At 36.6% G+C, this 19,142-nt stretch overlaps 1 protein-coding gene across 4 annotated transcripts in view; it reads right to left on the reverse strand.

The window, feature by feature from the left end:
- Nucleotides 1–19,142, reverse strand: part of Spock3 (SPARC/osteonectin, cwcv and kazal like domains proteoglycan 3) — a 432,583-nt gene that overhangs the window by 151,399 nt on the left and 262,042 nt on the right.

The raw sequence follows: 19,142 nt of genomic DNA on the forward strand, positions 1-19,142 counted from the left end.
TCCTGAGAGGCTCTGCCAGAGTCTGATAAATACAGATGCAGATGCTTGCAGCCAGCCATTGGACTGAGCATGGGGACCCCAAAGGAGGAGTTAGGGGAAGGACTGGAGGAGCTAAAGGGGCTTACAACCCCAGAGAAAGAACAAAAATATTAACCAACCAGACCCCCGCCACAGAGCTCACAGGACTATACCTGTTTTTCTCAGACCTCTGAAGTTCTTCAAAAAAAAAGCAAGAGTGTACTTCTTGGACGTTTTGAGTTAGTCATAGTCACAGAGAGTGTAGTTTATATTTTCTTATGGTTATTTATTAATTTATAAGCATGGGATAAGAGTTTTATGTCCTAGAAGCAACACTTGCTAGAAGTACAGCATTACAGTTTCTGGAACCTTCTTCAAGCTTGCTCTTGTATTTATTCCCTTAGGATTGGAGAAAGGGGGGAGGGACACCTGATTTAATGGTTACCAAAAAGGGTAGAGCTTACTTTTAAAAGAAACAGCTGTAAAGTCCCAGAAATTTATAGCATCTACCAGTGTTTAAAGAGCCAAATTAGTAGGTTTATTGACAACAACCCGATTTGATTGCTGGGAAGTGCCTTAAAGTGGGTTCATTAGTCTTTGATCTAAAGCAACTTGGGAAATCCATTCTCTTTTTAAAAATCATCACACTGATTCTTTCCTCTTGTTGGTTACACTGCTCAATTCCTCTCATTTACACAGAAACAGAGCAAGACTAAGAAATAAGAGAAAAGGTGATAGGGAATCTATACAAAGACACTTAGAATTCAGAGGAAGTCAATATTTGTTCATTGTGATTTTCTGCGCAGAGAATAATCCAATGTCTGCATGACAAACGCCAAAATGCTGGGAAGAATCATGAACTCTTTTTCATAATCTTATATATTTTAGTAAGTTTATTCTCTGAAAGTTTTATTCTGTAAAACTCACACTTGCAAAGTGTGGTACCAAGCTGAATAGTTCCATGAGAGGAGAAGAGATTAAGTTTTATATCTGAAACTTAAGCAGTAAAAGCTAACTATCATCCATCTATCATCTCTTATCTGTCTGTCTATCATCTCTCATCTGTATGTCTGTCTATCATCTATCTATCTGTATGTCTATTTATCTATCATCTGTCTATCAATCATCTGTCTATCTGTCTATCTTCTACCTATATATCTGCCATGTCTACTCCCCTCCTCATCTCTCTCCCTTCTCCATTAATTTCCTTTCTTCTTCTACATCTTTACCCCTCCATTTCCTCCTTATTTCCCCTACTTGCCATAAATCTTTCTCATACAGATTGGCATATTCAACAATAAATTAATTTCTGATAAATAAATTATACTTAATGACAACATTATTACCTTATTTGCTGCAGAATTTACCAGAAACCACACTATTTCTGACAAAATAATGTAATAGAGCTCCTGACAGGAACTAAAATAATGTCTGGAAACCCTACCACACTGTTCTAATCCTTATCAATGACAAAAGTTGAGTAAGGCTTAAATATTATAGGCACCAAGTACAGTTTGCATGGTGACTAGATTGGAGACTCTGTACAGTACGTCTTTAGTGTTATGAAGTGCTTCACTTTTTCAAGTCTGTAGTAGAACTATACAACATGGAATATAATTTTGCCTTCTCTAAGTCTCTCTATGAATCTCTCTCTCTCTCTCTCTTTCTCTTTCTCTCTCTCTCTCTGTGTATGTGTGTTTGTGTGTCTGTTTGTGTGTGTATGTGTGTTTGGGTGTTTGTGTGTGTGCATTTGTGTGTGTGTGTGTGTGTGCATGTGTGAAGGTGAATATGTGTGTATGTGTTTACCTGTGAAGGTGCTGATCTCTCCTTCTGTGAGTATGTTTGTGCACTTCTGAAGATACATGCTTCTCTGTGTGTATTGTGTGGGTATTTGATTGCTCACCTGTGAAGATACGTGTGTGTGTGTGTGTGTGTGTGTGTGTGTGTGTGTGTGTGTTTAACCATGAAGGTGCAAGTCTGTCTGTATGTATGTATTTATCTGTGAAGATGCATGCCTGTGTGTTTGTGAGCTTTATAGGTATATAAAGATGTATGCCTCTATGGGTGTATATGTCTATATGTCTGCTCAACTGTGAATATCTTTGTGTGTGTTCACCTGGAAGTTAGAAGTTGGCATTAAGGTAATGTTTCTTCTTATAGTCTTTGAGACAGAATTTCTACCGGAACCTATATCCTAGCATTATGGTTATAGAGTACCTAGACACCAAACCACGGAGGCCCTCCTGTCTATAGCATTAAGTGATGGAAATACAGGTGCATGGAAACACATCTTGATATCATATGTGCTGGCAGCCAGAAAAAAAAATAGGTACTTATACTTGTACAACAGGCACTAAGCTCAGTGCACCATTCACAATCCTCTCAGAATTCTTTCATATACTTCTAAAATTTTGTAATTCTGCATTGTTCAGCATCAGAAACAGTTATCACTATTAAGGCGATTTACAGTGTTTTCTATGGAAATAGGAAACTGAATTGAGATGATGCTGCAATAACTCAACGTTTCTAGGCCTTAACATCGGTATTTTAGGTAATATAAAAATATAAATGCAATTACATATGAGTGGAGTTTATCTTTTGTTGTTTAGTTTTAATTATACATGAAGGCCTTGTTTAAAAAGAACATTATATTTTTGAGAAAGAATTGAAGTCATGGGAGTCATTGGAAAGTCCAACAGGGAAAAGTTGACATGTTTGAGAATAGTAAGCTGACTCCTGCAATCAGGATGGTTTCCTGGCAACAATAGCTATAGCAACGACAAGTGAAGCATTCAATCTGGAGGAATCATTAGGAGACATATTAGACTCAATACTCAAGCTACAGAAAAGACCTTTAATGTCAGAAGGTAAATATAAAGTTGATGTTATTTTTAAATAGTATCTGCTAATTGTGTGTGTGTGTGTGTGTGTGTGTGTGTGTGTGTGTGTGTGTGTGTGTGCATGCTTAAGTGTATGACCCACTGTCCCATTTCCACATATAGAGCTTAAGGGACAATTACTATATATCAGTTTTCTTTGTTACAATGTGGCTTCTGGATTCAAACTCTGGCCTTCAGACCTGTGGATAGCACAAGTCACAGAGCCACCTTACTAGTACTCAGCTTTTACAGTGTTCCTATCAGAAGGGGCTCTGTGAAATACCAAAGTCAGGATGGGTAAAACTCTGAAAAATGTAAAAGTATTTTCCCAACCCCAACTCTGAGATGTCTACAGCTAAAGGAAGCAATTTTCAACCAAGTGTTTGAAATTTGAGGTTAAAATTTGATTTGCTTTCTCATGGAAGTCTCTCCATAAGCACATCTCTTTCCCAGAGGAGCAGGGATGTGTTTATGCACCCAGGGAAATAAAGTGTTCAGTGTTAATATGTGATATCACAAGTCTTTTCCTCTAGCAATTTCTTTTCTAACTCTCACTACAGAAAACACTAAGTGGGTTCTTAAACAATGCCAGTGCCTATATGCTGCAAAATCAAATTAGCATGGGGAGTTACAGTACAAGAAGTCCTGTCACATGCAGCTGGACACCCGGTGGAGAGAGAAACTTGTTAGGTGAAATAGCATCAATTCTCATGTTCACCTCAGTCTTCTCGGTTCTCCAATGCTTGGTTAGTATAAGTCACCAGGAAGATCCTCCTATGACAGCACAATGATCATCTTCTTTGTCTACTAACCGTGCTGGTTCTCATTGCTGCTTCTGTACACTCAATCGCAGTCTGCCTAGCTTTCTGTTTAGCTAAGAGTGATATGCATTTTACAATGTACTTTGAACCAACAAATTGGTATTTTAAGATTTACATAAATTTCAGAAAGAGGATGTTTTCAAGATGATTAACACTGAAAAAAATCTCATTTCAAATTGATTTGCTTCATATATGATTACATCCTTAGTCATTTGAGACCAGTTCCAGAAACTTTCGTGGGACTTAGTTTGTTCACTTATAAAATCCTGGGATTCATTAATTCTCATGGTTCTTTCCATCTTAAACAGTCCAAGAAGCTATAAGTTTTAATATGATTACTTACACAATACTACTCAAGAAACACAATAGTACATGCTTCCCATGCAGTGTCATTTTAGAATTTGACAGGGTTTCCAAGTAAAACAAATATAGCTTTAAGGGGTGAGGACAAAATTGAAAGGGTCTAGAAATTGCTGGAAGTGTTTCAGTTAGAAACATAAGTCATCTGATGGTGGCTAGTGTTAGTCATGGAATGGTAGCTAGTAAACATGGGTAGATAAAATATGTTCACAATAAAAAGGAATGGTTTTGATAAGAGAAAGAAAGAGATCAAGGAAACACATAACAATTTGTAACAGTGTCAATGCAGTAAAATATTACAAGAGAATGTAATGCATGATAGAGCAAATGAAAAAAAATATTTTCTAAGACCTACTTTCTTGAGTCAGATTTCAGTACTTGGGAATTCTCAGTTCTGAAGACATACAAATACAAATGCTGGGTTTATATTAGATGCCAACATTAAAAGAAAAAACATTTGTAATTAATTATTTCAAAGGTATATTTTCATATTTCTCAACGTAGTAACACTATATTACTCTTAGTCCACTGTAGAAGGGACAGTAACAATCTGGTAAGTCAATATTCATTTGAATATTTTCTTCTGTGAATTCTAAAGAAAGAGCAGCTTGACGTATTGCTTGCCCATTCAATACATACATCTAACATTTTATTTTCATGATAATATGTATATTTATAATCTGCCAAAAGGAAGAGAAATTGTTTAAGTGAAAACACTTATCACAAAACATACTCCCTTTTGACTGCTATATGTCTTTCGAAAGCATGGCTCTCTTCATGACTTTATGTCAAAGGTCTAGTAAGGGGACAGATAGCATTATATGGTGCGATGTATTGTGAAACAGGGTATGACAAAATTATGTAAAAGTTGGATATACTTATATGAAACTTCATGCAACTATGGAAGCTACCATTTGCATGACCTCTGTATTTTGTGTCAGTAATTTGAACACTGGTATAAACAATAATTTTAGCAAAGTTACTTTTTGAAAAAAAAACTAATAAAGTTGTTATAACACAGCAGATACATGATAAGTAAGTAAAATACGTGTGTGTGTGTGTGTGTGTGTGTGTGTGTTTGTTAGGATTTATTCTTCTAGAGAAATTAAAAATAACACTGTTCATTGTATTGCAACTCTGGCTTGTTTGGCTGGCTTATGTAGTCAATGCCTGTCTGTCCAGAGAAGGCACCACCCACAGGAGTGTTGTCCTGCCTACAACAAAATACTCAAAATGCCTGGGTTCACAGGCTAGTCTGAGGTTAGCATTCCCTTTACTGAGATTCTGTCTTCATACACATATGTACACTTTATCAAGTTGACAAAATTTATGAGAAACCATTATGGACTGCGGCAGGACACACATATATTTCCAGAAGATCATATGTGGAAATATTATGATTATATGTATGACAAACATTTAATTAATCACCATGCACAAAGTTCTAGTCCTTTCAGAAATTACTAAATGATTATTATTACAATGGAAATTATAATTATAATAATTACATCTTTAAAATTTAAAGGAAGTCTCTCTCTGTCTCTATGTTTCTGTATAATCTGTGTCTCTGTCTCACTATGTCTTTGTCTCCCTCTCATATATATATATATATATATATATATATATATACACACACACACACACACACGTGTGTGTGTATGTGTTTGTGTGTGTGTATGTGTGTGTGTGTAATCTTGTATTATTTTGGTATGTACAAATAATAAGACTACAGAGAGAGAGAAATATTCAAGGTTAGGTATTTTAAAGGTTTTAATGTTCATGAATAAAAGTTTGAAATAAAATGTTTTGCTTTGTCATTTACTATTTATAATATTCCTATCATAGATATTAATATAAAATTTAAATGTCATGTAATTTACTCTCACGCTAAGATGTATTGATAAAAAATCAGTTTTACCTTAGGAAATGTGAAGATGAGCTTAAAATATATTCAAATTCTACTTTAAAACCATCCTCCATTGGTGTTGGTGAGATGCCTCTGTACTTGAGAACATATAGTGCTCTTACAGAGGATCAGAGTTTGGTTCCCACCATCCATACAACTGGCTTACAACTTTTTAACTCCTATTCTATTAGAATAGAATACACACACACACACACACACACACACACACACACAGAGAGAGAGAGAGAGAGAGAGAGAGAGAGAGAGAGAGAGAGAGAGGGCCATACATGTAAACCATTGCATAAAATGAAATTAATTATTTTTTTTTAAAATCTATTATCAGCATCTATTGTATAGAGAAAATGCCTTCCTAACTAAACTTAAAATTTAAGATAAATATTCTATTTGATTCATAGTAGGGCAAGCATGTTTAATAACTTAAGAAAATTATCTCATTTTCATTTTGATTGATGTTTATATGGGCATCAGATCTCAGTCTATGAGACTTTTCACTAAGTCTAAATTTTTGTATTAAAACACACATTATGAACGTCTCAGTTTTCTTGAAATAGTGAACGTTCCCTAGCAAAGTGATTTCTTCAAACACTAACTGCATTCACAGTTGATGTTGAAATAATCCTGCAGTGACAGTAGTGAGCAAGTTATCATCTCCTGACAACAACAAACCTGTGACTTTTAGCAACAAAGGAGATTCTACAAGTAGAAGAGGGTATCTGAAATTGAAACAGTGTTGACAGATATGCAATGTGATAATCAAAAATAAAAACAACACAACAAAAAGCTTTACCTCAAAGAAATTGATTAACAGTATTATATTTCCAAAAGACGTAAAAAAGGCATACCATTGGAACATTCACAGCATATTTTACACTTCAAACTGTATCTTGATTGTAAAAAATCCTTTTGATTTTTTTCATATTTACACACAGAAGAACATATTTTAGCTGCTTTTCAAGAAACAGATCTGACAGCTTTAGCAGAAGCAGGCACTGGGTAATTGCTGCATTTTATTTAAGAAAACAGTCATTAAAGGCCAGACAAAGTTCAGAGCAGAAAAACATGGCTTTGCTTTCATGTAGTATCTTCACAGAAGTCATAATTATTTATTTCTCCTTTCTTGCTACTTCATTGAAAATGGAACCTTCAACAGATGCAAACTGGAGAAGCTACCACATTTTTATTTCTATTGATATATGCCGTGGTACAAAGGATAAAGAACATAAAACCTGCAGTATATCTCAAGCTTGAAAATAATTAATATGATTAAACAGAGCAGGACAATTTCCCCCATAATATTTTATCACCACTGGATGGTATTTATTATATGCCCTGAAGAAACAGTTAGATATTCTATGATGTGGCCTTGCTTCAGTGCAGGAAGTGCTAAGGCACATCTGCCTTAACGATATCCTACTCATTGGTACCACAGCTCAAATGTTATCAGAAAGCCTTTTAAATACTATTTAATCCATGTTTTATTACCAACTGTTGCAATAATTTCTTACCTACCAATGGGTATTAATTTCATCTAAACTACAAAGCAAATTTCATAGGAGTTTTTCACTCACCTATAAGTAAACACTTCATTTTTTAAATTAAATATAACAGAACAAGGACATCATTGAATTCATAGAGGTAAGACTTTGTATGTGGACAAATGTGTAGAGTGTAGTGCTTCTAGGCTCAGGAAAAAAAAAGAAGAAAAAAAGGGATTCTACCAGGGACTTAGCTGAACAAACTAACTGTTCATCTCTGAGGTTCAAATGCTATTGCATTTTTTCTACATAGCATATTCTGACTCCTCAAGCAAACATCGCACAGTTATCCCTCATACAGGGGCATCTAATACAGGGGCATAGGTAGCCAGCTTGCAACTTATATTTGTGCATACCATTAGCTCGGTTATAAAATCTTTATTCATATGATTATCTTCCCATTTAACCAAAATTATATTCAGCTGAATTTCTTTGACTTCTGTATACCCCTGAACCTCATATTTACTCCCTTCATGCTTTTGTCATGTATCCTAGTTCTGGATTTAGTGATAATGAAGCTGCTAGAAGAAGAGGTCACTTTCTTCTAGATTAAAAATGTGTGTAACCTCCTCAATGGAGCCTCTCCACACAAGCCAGGAGAAATCATCTGAGCAGTAAGGTGTCACTGCAATCTCAGCCTGGAATTGTACACAAATTGGCTGTAAGCATAGCACGCTCAGGAGTACCCATATCATTTTGACATCTGTGCAATTTGTCCAATCATATTCTTCACTTGCCTTAACTGAGATCACACTCCCAAAAGTAGGACTTAGAACTCTTGAGAATGCATTTTTGGTCTCTGGTGGTGGGAAAACTCACAAAATCATTTTATTTGCAGTAATGTAAGTTTGGCTCCACAGTTACAGGAGATAACATCTGAGAGTATTTCACAGCTGAAATCCAAGTGTGAGCAGAGTCATCATCTCAGGGTTCTCCGGTGACAATATGACAATTGCTTCCTCTAGCTCATGTAACTTTGTATAGTCCAATGTTTAGGACGAAATTTTTCTCTGTCTCATCTTAATGTAACTTTTTTCCTATTATGTCCGTGTCAAACTCCCTCTGAGTGCTTGATAAGAACTGATATGATAGCTTTTATCACTGACCCTGACAATCCAAGATATACTTGCCTCCCAAGACATTTCTTATTTTGTCACTTTATGTGATATTTTTTCTTACAGCATGTAAGATTATATTCACTGGACACAGAAGTTGAGCAGTGGAACATTTGTGGGCCATTCTGAAATTGACCTTAAAGAGATTATTAAAGTGTGAAATCAATTGTCTCAGATCATAGCAATGCCAAGAAAAAAGCTTATGTTAGAAGACGCCTTAATTAAAACTTATTTCTTAATTTCACTCTTTTTTTTAACTTTGGTGATTGTCTACTCCATTTGGTAACTCCTATACATCTAAAAGAAGGATGCATGATCTACTATGATACTGTGGGATACTGCTACAGTCCATCAGGAGCCACTGTTCTGCATAACAAGGGCACTGTGGCCATAAGTAACAGCTTCCTTTACCAGAACCGTTCCAGTCAGTGCTCTTCATGCTCAAGTCAACTGTCAGTAAATTTTAGCACTACTTTGATGTTTTTAATTTGAGCTATTATTTTAAAGATATTTTAAGAAATTATTTGTGTTATCTCCGTAGTCCCCCCTTTAGAATTTTCTAGGATATGTATTTGTCATAAAATTGTGTCGAGTCTGAAACACCATCTTCATGGATAAATAATGACAGTACCACTAACAAGGACCTTTCTCTTCCAACTCTGTTTTCTGTGGCTTAAAAGCAGAGGATGGAGGTTGCGAAGCTGATTTCATTTGTGTTTCTTTTATAGTTCCTCAGGTGATGGTGACTGAGAGAAAACTGAATGACTGAGATAACTAGATGTTATTTTCTGTGGGTAATAGAAAATATGGATTCTGTGGCATCAAAGGTTACCATGAGAAAAATAATTATAAAGTGCCAAGGGTTTGTGGTCCATAAGCTTTAATCTCTGAACTATCCCTTGGATTGTTTCTGTGTTTTACCAAGGAAACTCTTATTTTATTTTTATTTTTTTAATTTTATTTTTCTTGGATGTTTTATGTATTTACACTTCATATGTTATCTCCTTCTTCCCACTCTCCCATTCCCCCACCCTCTACCCCTGCTTCTATGAGGATGTCCCCACTCCCACCCATCCACTCCCACCTCAACATCCTGGCATTCCCCTACATTGGGGATGACAGATCATCTGAAGCTCAAGAAGAAGGAAGACCAAAATGTGGATGTTTCGGTCCTTCTTAGAAGGGAGAACAAAATACTGATGGGAGGAAATACAGGGACAAATTGTAGAACAGAGACTGAAGGAAAAATCATCCAAGGAAACTATTTTCTCAAACCATTCTTTCCTCTATGCAATATCTTATCTAATTTTATGACAATCCAGAACTTTATCCCACTGTGTACAAAATTCTAATAAAAACAAAGTCATTGATTGAAAAAATAAGAGAATGGATGAAGGAAAATAAAGTAAAACAAGGCAGAAAAAAGGGAGGGTTAAGTAATTAAACACAGGATCCTTTGGCTAAAACATTAATGGTCATGTCCACTTTCCCAAGTATATACCCACCTAAGAAGAAAATGTTTCATACCTCATATTACCCTCCTCCAGGAAAATTTTAATAAATATTCCTCAATGAATGCCATTAGTTTTCAAATTAAAAGCTAGTTAATTAAAAGAGAATAAAAATAACATACTTGGCTCTGAATTCAAATTTGTTTTAGCTTGCCTAATAATTATTTAAACACAGCCTAAAGGATTGCGACAAAGCATCTTACATAATTTCCTTCAGAAGCCTCAATTAATCAAGAGCTCCTTTCTGTCTTGAATCTCAGAATTTTTAAGATAACTTTCATTATTATCTTAGGAACCAAGTATTCAGAAAATTAAAATTTTGCTATTCAAACTATAAGAGAAAGAGTGATTTATTTTCAGTGATGCTTTAATTATTTTAAGAACGTTGCAGATATGTCACATTTTTTTTCTTTTCTTAGGTGACACTTTTGTGACAGTAAAACTCATATAATCTAACAGATCATATTACTTTTCTTTGCTAAAATACCACCGTCTTTCTGTGCCATTGTTTGTCTATATTCTTATCTCTCCATCTCTCTGTTTGTCTTTCTGTGTGTGTGACTCTCTCTCTATCTCTCTGTATCAACTCTGTCAATCTCTGTCTGTCTCTGTCTCTGCCTGTTTCTGTCTCTATATATTTCTCTCTCTCTTTCTCTCTCTCTCTCTTTCTCTCTCTCTCTCTCTCCCTCTATGTATGTGTGTGTGTGTGTGTGTGTGTGTGTGTGTGTAAGAGGGTGGGGGAGAGAAAGACACAGAGACAGAGAGAGAGACAGAGAGAGACAGAGAGACAGAGAGAAAGAGAGACAAAGAGACAGGGACAGAGACAGAGAATGTGTGTGTTTGTGTGGTATAAATTCACCTGGAAGCCTTAAAAAGGTTACTCAAGAGTTTTCAGCTGCCTCACTAAGAATCCCACAAATGAGAAGGTTGGTGAGATGGTGTGGGCCTGTCATGCTTAGTGTTAGGTTGCAGGCAAACAAACAAATAAAAAACCTTATACAAGAGGAAATTAAAACAGGACATAAGTATTCCCCAGAGAATGAGACTCCCAAAGCTTAAACTAACCTGACATAGAAAACAGTCTATAACGGGCTAAATGTTTTCCTACACTAAAGTCAAGATCAACTAAATATCTTAACCTAAATAACTTTGGAAGTCAAAGTGCTCTTGAGCCAGATTCTTACTCATTTGTACTTTGGTTTTGATAAAATTCAGTCTTAGGTTATCTAGTATTTGGAGTAGACCAGTTTAGAGAAGATCTCTGCCTTATCTTATCTTGATATTTTTATCTTACTGCTGTATTATCTAAGTGAGGTAGCTTGAATTTGTTAGGAACAGACAGGTTGTGTTATGTTTGAGTAATGAAGCGTTTTCCAATACATCTCTTGACAGATTGTCTTGACTGTTGATGCTAAGAAGATATTGGATCCTTAGGACACTATCTCATTGAATAGTTTAAACTATTGATGACTTAATAACTCCATATAATACTAGAAAGCAGGCAAGGTTAGAGGAAGAATGTCACTCCTAGGGCATGACTTCAAAAGGCTGTCTTTGAAGTGCCTGATCTCTTCCCTGTGTCCCAGAGCTGCTATAAGCATCCCTCCTATTTTACACCTTCTCTATCCTGATAGTCTGCTTTTGGTCAAACCCTGAGGAATGAATCTAGGTAACCATGAATTGCGTCCTCTAAAAATACGAGCCAATAAGTAAATAAATAAATATTTCCCAAATAAATTGCTCAAATTCAAATATTTGTCACAACAATAACAACAGCAACAAAAAATCTATTAACAAGAGTTACTTGTCCATGTTCCAGGGTAGAATAATTATTCATGTCCATAGATTTATTTTTCTTTGTACTAACACAATCTAATTGTTCATTTATTTCTTGACTATAAACGAAGTAAGACTTCTTGCCATTGTTCATGTGCTAGAATGAACTGGGATAGAAGAGGAGGGTTAGGAATTGAGAAATGACACCAAGAGAAGGGAATAAGACAACAGGTCTAAGAGGATCAAGTACTTTTTTTCTTACTCATACTTGGCATAAATACTATCCTGTTTTTTAATGTCTGTCTTTGATTTTATCATAGCATCTTGTCCTTTCCAGGGTTACTTTTCCTTTTCAATCCAGAGTGTTCCTTTTAATATGCTATATACAACTGGATTTTTGGTCAGTGATTTCTGAAGCCAATTTTAACTGAGGATATTTTTATTTTTCCTTCAGATCTTTTTCTGTAATAAAATAATATGGTTTGACCACACTGTTCCTTCAGAATTTAGCACACATTGCTCCAAACACTTTTGGATTTTCAGTTTTCATTGAAAGGTCATCTCCTGTTATGCAATGTCTTGAGTTTATCTGTGACTTAGTTTTTTCTCTCACATAGCTTTTATTATACTTTGATTTGTATATTTAGTGTTTTACAAAATGGCATGGCAAGTTTCTTTCCTCATCCTGTCTATTTGGTGTTCTGTACTCTTCTTGTTCTTGTATTAGCATCATTTCCCTAGAGTTGTAAAATTTCCATTCATGATTATATATTATATATCTTCCATGCTTTTGATCTGGAATTGGTTTTTGTGACTGTAATTCTTATACTTGACTTTATGTGCTATCCTTTGAAACCAAATCTCTAAAGTTCAGAATCTAAAGTTCAATTTAGAGAACATGAACTCGATTCAACTAATAGGCTGGTACCTAACATTAGTTTCCAAGTTAGCCCCCAACAAAACCTGAACCTAGCTCCAATTTTAAGGCTAACCCCAACAAGATCTGCCTCCCAGGTTAATCCCCAACAATCCCATACCTGCCTAACACTCATCAGTGCAGAGGGAAACAGAAGTTAAGTTTATGGTTTGACTCCCAGCCTCAGACATTTATGCTAAAGGCCGTAGTAGCACTCCAATTAGATGCTTGTCAAGTTAGTAACTCTCACCACTGGCTTGCTGCTTTCTATAAAACCTTACCCTGATATATGTTCACGGTTCCTCTACATCAAAAATGTCCTGCATGTTGGCAGGGGGCTGAGGGGCCTGAGATATTTCAAATAGTGTTTCTGGTGTGATTGCATCGATCAGCTCCTGTCTTTTCTTTTGGGGTTCACTAACACTTCTCTGGCACTAGTCTCACACTGTCTGTATATTCTATTCAAGTTTAAAGAAACCATTTTTAATTGAATTACTGAATTCCTCTAGCTTGTCTTCAAGCCCTCTTCCATTGTCTTCCATGGGATCCATTCTGCTGGAAGACTTTCCATTGTATTTTTATTAGACAGCAATTTCTCACATTCATAGCTTCAGTTTAGTTTATGTTTCCTCAATACTTCTTCTTTTATTTAATACAATATTTGTGTCTGGAATAGTTATCATTCCATCACATGTTGTGTTTTGTTTTCTTGAATGTCAATCAATAGTTTTCCATGTCTTCTATAAGGCTAATATCATTAAGGTCTTTTTTTGTTTTGTTTTGTTTTGAGTTTCTTACGGTCATTTTTTTGGACCCTGTTTCTTCAAATTCATCCAATTTCTACTCCTTGGAAACAAACATTATGGAGTTGCTGCTCTTTTGGGGAGTCTACTATTTCGTTTATTGTAGCTTATCATCTTTTTTTTTTCATTTTTTTTTATTAACTTGAGTATTTCTTATATACATTTCGAGTGTTATTCCCTTTCCCGGTTTCCGGGCAAACATCCCCCTCCCCCCTCCCCTTCCTTATGGGTGTTCCCCTCCCAACCCTCCCCCCATTGCCTCCCTCCCCCCATAGACTAGTTCACTGGGGGTTCAGTCTTAGCAGGACCCAGGGCTTCCCCTTCCACTGGTGCTCTTACTAGGATATTCATTGCTACCTATGGGGTCAGAGTCCAGGGTCAGTCCATGTATAGTCTTTAGGTAGTGGCTTAGTCCCTGGAAGCTCTGGTTGCTTGGCATTGTTGTACTTTTGGGGTCTCGAGCTCCTTCAAGCTCTTCCAGTTCTTTCTCTGATTCCTTCAATAGGGGACCTATTCTCAGTTCAGTGGTTTGCTGCTGGCATTCGCCTCTGTATTTGCTGTATTCTGGCTGTGTCTCTCAGGAGCGATCTACATCCGGCTCCTGTCGGTCTGCACTTCTTTGCTTCATCCATCTTGTCTAATTGGGTGGCTGTATATGTATGGGCCACATGTGGGGCAGGCTCTGAATGGGTGTTCCTTCAGTCTCTGTTTTAATCTTTGCCTCTCCCTTCCTTGTAGCTTATCATCTTGAAATTGGACCTAGACATCTGCAGATGGATAGTGTATTTGATATACATTTAATCCCAACTGATTCGAGACCTGAGGAAGGGTGGTAGGAAGTCCTAAAGGAAATGGCTGTGGGAAATAGATTCTTATCAGGCCACATAAGTAGCTGGAAGCCAGGGGGCAGGGGAGGTTGTCATTTACAGACATTGACTATATGGAATGGGTGCTATTAATACCGAAAGAGTGATTTGTTCATTTTCATGTCTTTAACTTCAAGCAATATTTTTATTAGTCACTAATTGTGCTGGTTACTTTTTTCTCTGATTTGATTCTGCTAAGGTATGTATGGATCATTTGTTTCTGCTAGCTTCTGCCACCCACTATGTTTGATTCCAAATTCTAGAGTTTGTTTATTTAGCTGCTTCTTTACTCCAACTGAGATGTTTCTCCACTGAGACTCTATACAGTTGTATGCCCTCCTGGCTGCCCATTTACATGGAAAGTCTCTCTCTGTCTCTCTGTCTCTGTCTCTGTCTCTGTGTCTCTCTCTCTCTTTCTCTCTCTCTCTCTCTCTCTCTCTCTCTCACACACACACACACACACACACACACACACACACACACACACGCCTTTCCCCTCTTCTACTGGGAAAATGTTACCCTAGAGCTGCTTGCTTTGCCACATTTTACTGTAAAAGCCACACTGGTACGCCAGGAGTCTCCATTCATACCACGGCGCTTCCATTATGTGGAAAGAGATGCTTCTCCTCTCCTCTGTGATTTGGGACATTAGTATTTGACAAGTTTCTCAGTTCTCCCCAACAAACCCCCACACCCTTTCTTTTTTTTTTTTTTTTTTTTGGTTCTTTTTTTCGGAGCTGGGGACCGAACCCAGGGCCTTGCGCTTCCTAAGCAATCGCTCTACCACTGAGCTAAATCCCCAGCCCCCCCACACCCTTTCTTTATCCCCATACATTCTCATTTCACTCCTGGAATTTCCTTATGTCCCAGTAGGAGTTGTCTGCTAAGCCTCTTGTCTTCCCTGTGTCCTTCTGAAACTATGATTTCCTCTGATGGAGTTCCTTCTTGTGATACTTGTCTGTCAGAGCAACCTGTCCTCTTTTGTGTCTCGGTTCTCTCTTGCAGTTTATTGGAACATATGCTATGATGGTGTTCCTGTGTGTGTCCCTTTGTCTTTCCCTCCTTGGACTGAGAGATTTCATTAAAGCCTAGATATCTTTCAGCAAATGGCTTTTCCTCAGAATAGCTCAATATTCATAGATGGCATACTTGATTTCGACATTCTTAATTGCAACAATTTCTCCGACTTCACAAGCAAATGATCCCAATACTCTTTTATCTCTAAACTTTTCTACTATCTTCTTTTGAAAATCTATTATCTCTATAAGGTCTTCGTTCTCTCTTTTTAAAAAAAATATCTCTTATCTTAGGATTTATAAGTTCACTGAGCTTGGTTTCAAAATCTGTAAATTCTGTAACAAAAAATTACGTTAAAACTTATTTTAAAAAGGTTCATAGTTAAAAAACAATCTATATATAGTGTAGTTGTTTGTATATGCTTAGCCCAGGGAGTGGCTGTGTTGGAGTAGGTGTGTCACTGTGGATGTGGGCTTTAAGACCCTGATCCTAGCTACATGGAAGTCAGTCCTCCACTAGTAGCCTTCAGGTAAAGATGTAGAACTCTCAGCACCTCCTGTACCATGTCTACCTGGATGCTGCCATGCTCATGCCTTGATGATAATGGACTGAACTTCTGAACCAATGAACCAGCGCCAATTAAGTGTTGTCCTTATAATAGTTGCCTGGTCACAGTGTCTGTTCACAGCAGTAAAATCCTAACAATAACACATAGGTTATTTTAATTTGCTACAGCATACTAGATACATGATTCAACTCCTTTAGATAAGGAACAACATATGTTTGATAGTGAATAAGGGACATTTATAAGGCATATTTCTAGTATATTATAAGGTACAAAATAAATTCCTAAGATTATAAAGTTCTACTCAGATTATCATAAGTAGGCTTAAAATTTACATCTAACTTATGTCTTCGCTAACTTATTTGAACACTAGTTTTTTAAAAAAATTAGATGGGAAAGAACATGTTTAATGAATTAGATTTATAAATTGCCAGGTCTACTCATTTTAATAGCAGCCGACATGAAGATATATGTCTAGCCTCTTTGGCTTTGCTGACTCCATTAAGCTTTAGGAATTTGGATAAGCAGTCATACAAGTAATTAAGGTATTTTGTAAAGATACACCAAGAAAGAAACTGAAAAGTAAAGTTTCTAGCCTCTCTGTGGACTGTGTTTATGGCTTTATTTATTATCTTGATGTTATAGTCCCTTCAATATACTCAATTCACATTTAAGACTAAATTTTAACAAGGATAAAACTGTAAAATCCTGATCATATAAAAGGCACTAACTTTTGAGCTGTTAAAGATAATTAAGACATGTAAGTTAATGGTCACCTTATAAATAATTAAATTCTTTAATATACCCAGACTTGTTTGTAGTCAAGCTACAAGTGTAGTTCATCCTAAAGGGACCAGCTTTAACCTTCTGGATGTTTTCAAGGTGAAGCCTAAAGCAAGTTACAGAAAAGAAGTAAAGTTGGTTTAAGATCACGTATACCTAACTGTCCATTGTTCCTGAAGATCCCAGAAATCTCCTGAACATAGATAGCATTTAAAGAGTTCTAACCAAAACCAGTTTTATGATATAAATGTCTGTTAGGTCTTCAGAGAAGATGGGACAAAGAGGACTCCACCTGGATTGTGTTACCACTAATCTCTGGACAAAGCACCGGCCCATGCCTTACCTTCCCCAAGAGCTCTTCCCAAACAGTAGACTCTGTTGAGTTGAATGCCCTACTGTGCCTGGCAAAGTAGGTCAGTTTTTCCAAGCTCCTCCAACAGAGGAAAATTTCTCAGACCTTCTAGGCCTGGTTACCAAAAGCTAATGCTGTTCTGTGTGACAGTTTTTGTTCTGAATGAAATCATCAAGATTACCATGAGGTAGCCTCGTGTAACCATGTAGCTAATAGGAAACTCTCTTTCATTTCAACTGATATAGAGACCATTTGGATTTTATTTCTTGCCCTAATGTAGCCTTCTCAGATCACTGATGATGGTGGTGATAGTGATGATGATGGTGATGGTGATGATGCTGCTGACAACAATGGGGGCAGACTTATAGCTTTATCATTTTAACAGTAGCAAGCACAGCAGTTCTTTCCCTTAAAGCTAAAGCTGCCTGGTCAGTTCATTCCTTACGTAAATATTAGTTTTTGCATTCTTCTAGAGGTGCTAGGTGTCCTGTTAGGGAAGGCAGACTTCATAGTCACTCAAAGAAATAAACTCACAAAACAGGTATTAAAACACTTTTCCCTTTTCCTTTATTAAGGGAACTTGCTTTGCTGTGACTGCTCTGAGTAACTTACCACTTGAATCTCCATAGTAAATGACTGAATGGAAAAAAAGAAAAGGTTTAAAAGTTAAGCAAATTGTGAGGACCTAAGAAATTAATGCATGTAAAGGTAGTTGGTAAATGCCTGAGGATATGAAAATGTAAGTTGTGAGGGTCTAAGAAAGTGATTTAAGGTATACAAATGAAAGACATTAAAGGTATAAGGAAGCAATTTAAGGCAAGTGGAAAATGAGAAATGTTTCAGATTTCTTTCCTTCCCAGTGTGCTATTGGTATATTAAGATGTGTTACATTTTGTTAAGACTTCAAAAGTTCCGAGTTTTAACATTAAGCAGTAGAGGTCTGATTAATTAATTAACTAATTAAGCTATTAGTTTAGCCCTGGTAAAGAAGTGACTACTATTATTGTTGTCAAAAGCCCCCAAATTTAACTTTCCTTTGGTTATCTTCTAACGGCAGATTTAATAGTGCTTCTCATAATGCTCTAGACAGAGGAATGGAGTGTTCATGCTTTTAACCAAGAAATAAGTGTTCGTTCTCTCTCTCTCTCTCTCTCTCTCTCTCTCTCTCTCTCTCTCTCTCTCTCTCTCTCTGTTCCTAATCTTTGGACTATTTCCACACTCACATCTACCAGGACCACAGGCCTGGAAGTTTCTAGTTTATACCCAAGATAAAGATGCTTCCCTAAGCTTCCTCACTGTATCTCCCGTTCCGAGTCTATCTCTGTCCCAGCTGACTCCCAATCAACTGAAGACTGCAAGATGCTTCACACTGAAATGAGCTTGCCCTGGACTTGCAGAAAAACTGATGTAAGCTAGATGTGTCAGAAAGGGTTCTCAAGTAGCACATCTAGAAAGCTCCAAAGCTGCCTACATTTTTCCATAGCCACAGGTGGTTCCAGAGAATATGATCAGCTGGTCAGCTAGCAAAACGGAAGTCCCCTAGCCTGCACGCCTCTGTCACTTCTGAACTATTAATCAGCATTCCATCAGCCCTGCTCCTTGACAATGATACCCTAATTTCAGGATAGGATAGAAAACAGATAGTGCCTTAATTCATGATCAACAAAAAGCCTGGAATATCAACCTTAGTACAAATGCCTTACTCTGGTGCCTATTAGCATAGATACCTCTAAGTTTTTTCTTGTTATCCAAAACCATATATCTAATATATATCTTGATACTACAAGTTCAAAGCAAAATCTTACCAATTGTATTTCAGTGCCAAATGATCTATTTACTTAATATTAAAAGAAAATGTATTATTCTGAAAAAAAAGTATATATGTGTGTGTGTATGTG

This window comes from Rattus norvegicus, chromosome 16 (genome assembly GCF_036323735.1).
Source record: "Rattus norvegicus strain BN/NHsdMcwi chromosome 16, GRCr8, whole genome shotgun sequence".
Classification (NCBI taxonomy): domain Eukaryota; kingdom Metazoa; phylum Chordata; class Mammalia; order Rodentia; family Muridae; genus Rattus; species Rattus norvegicus.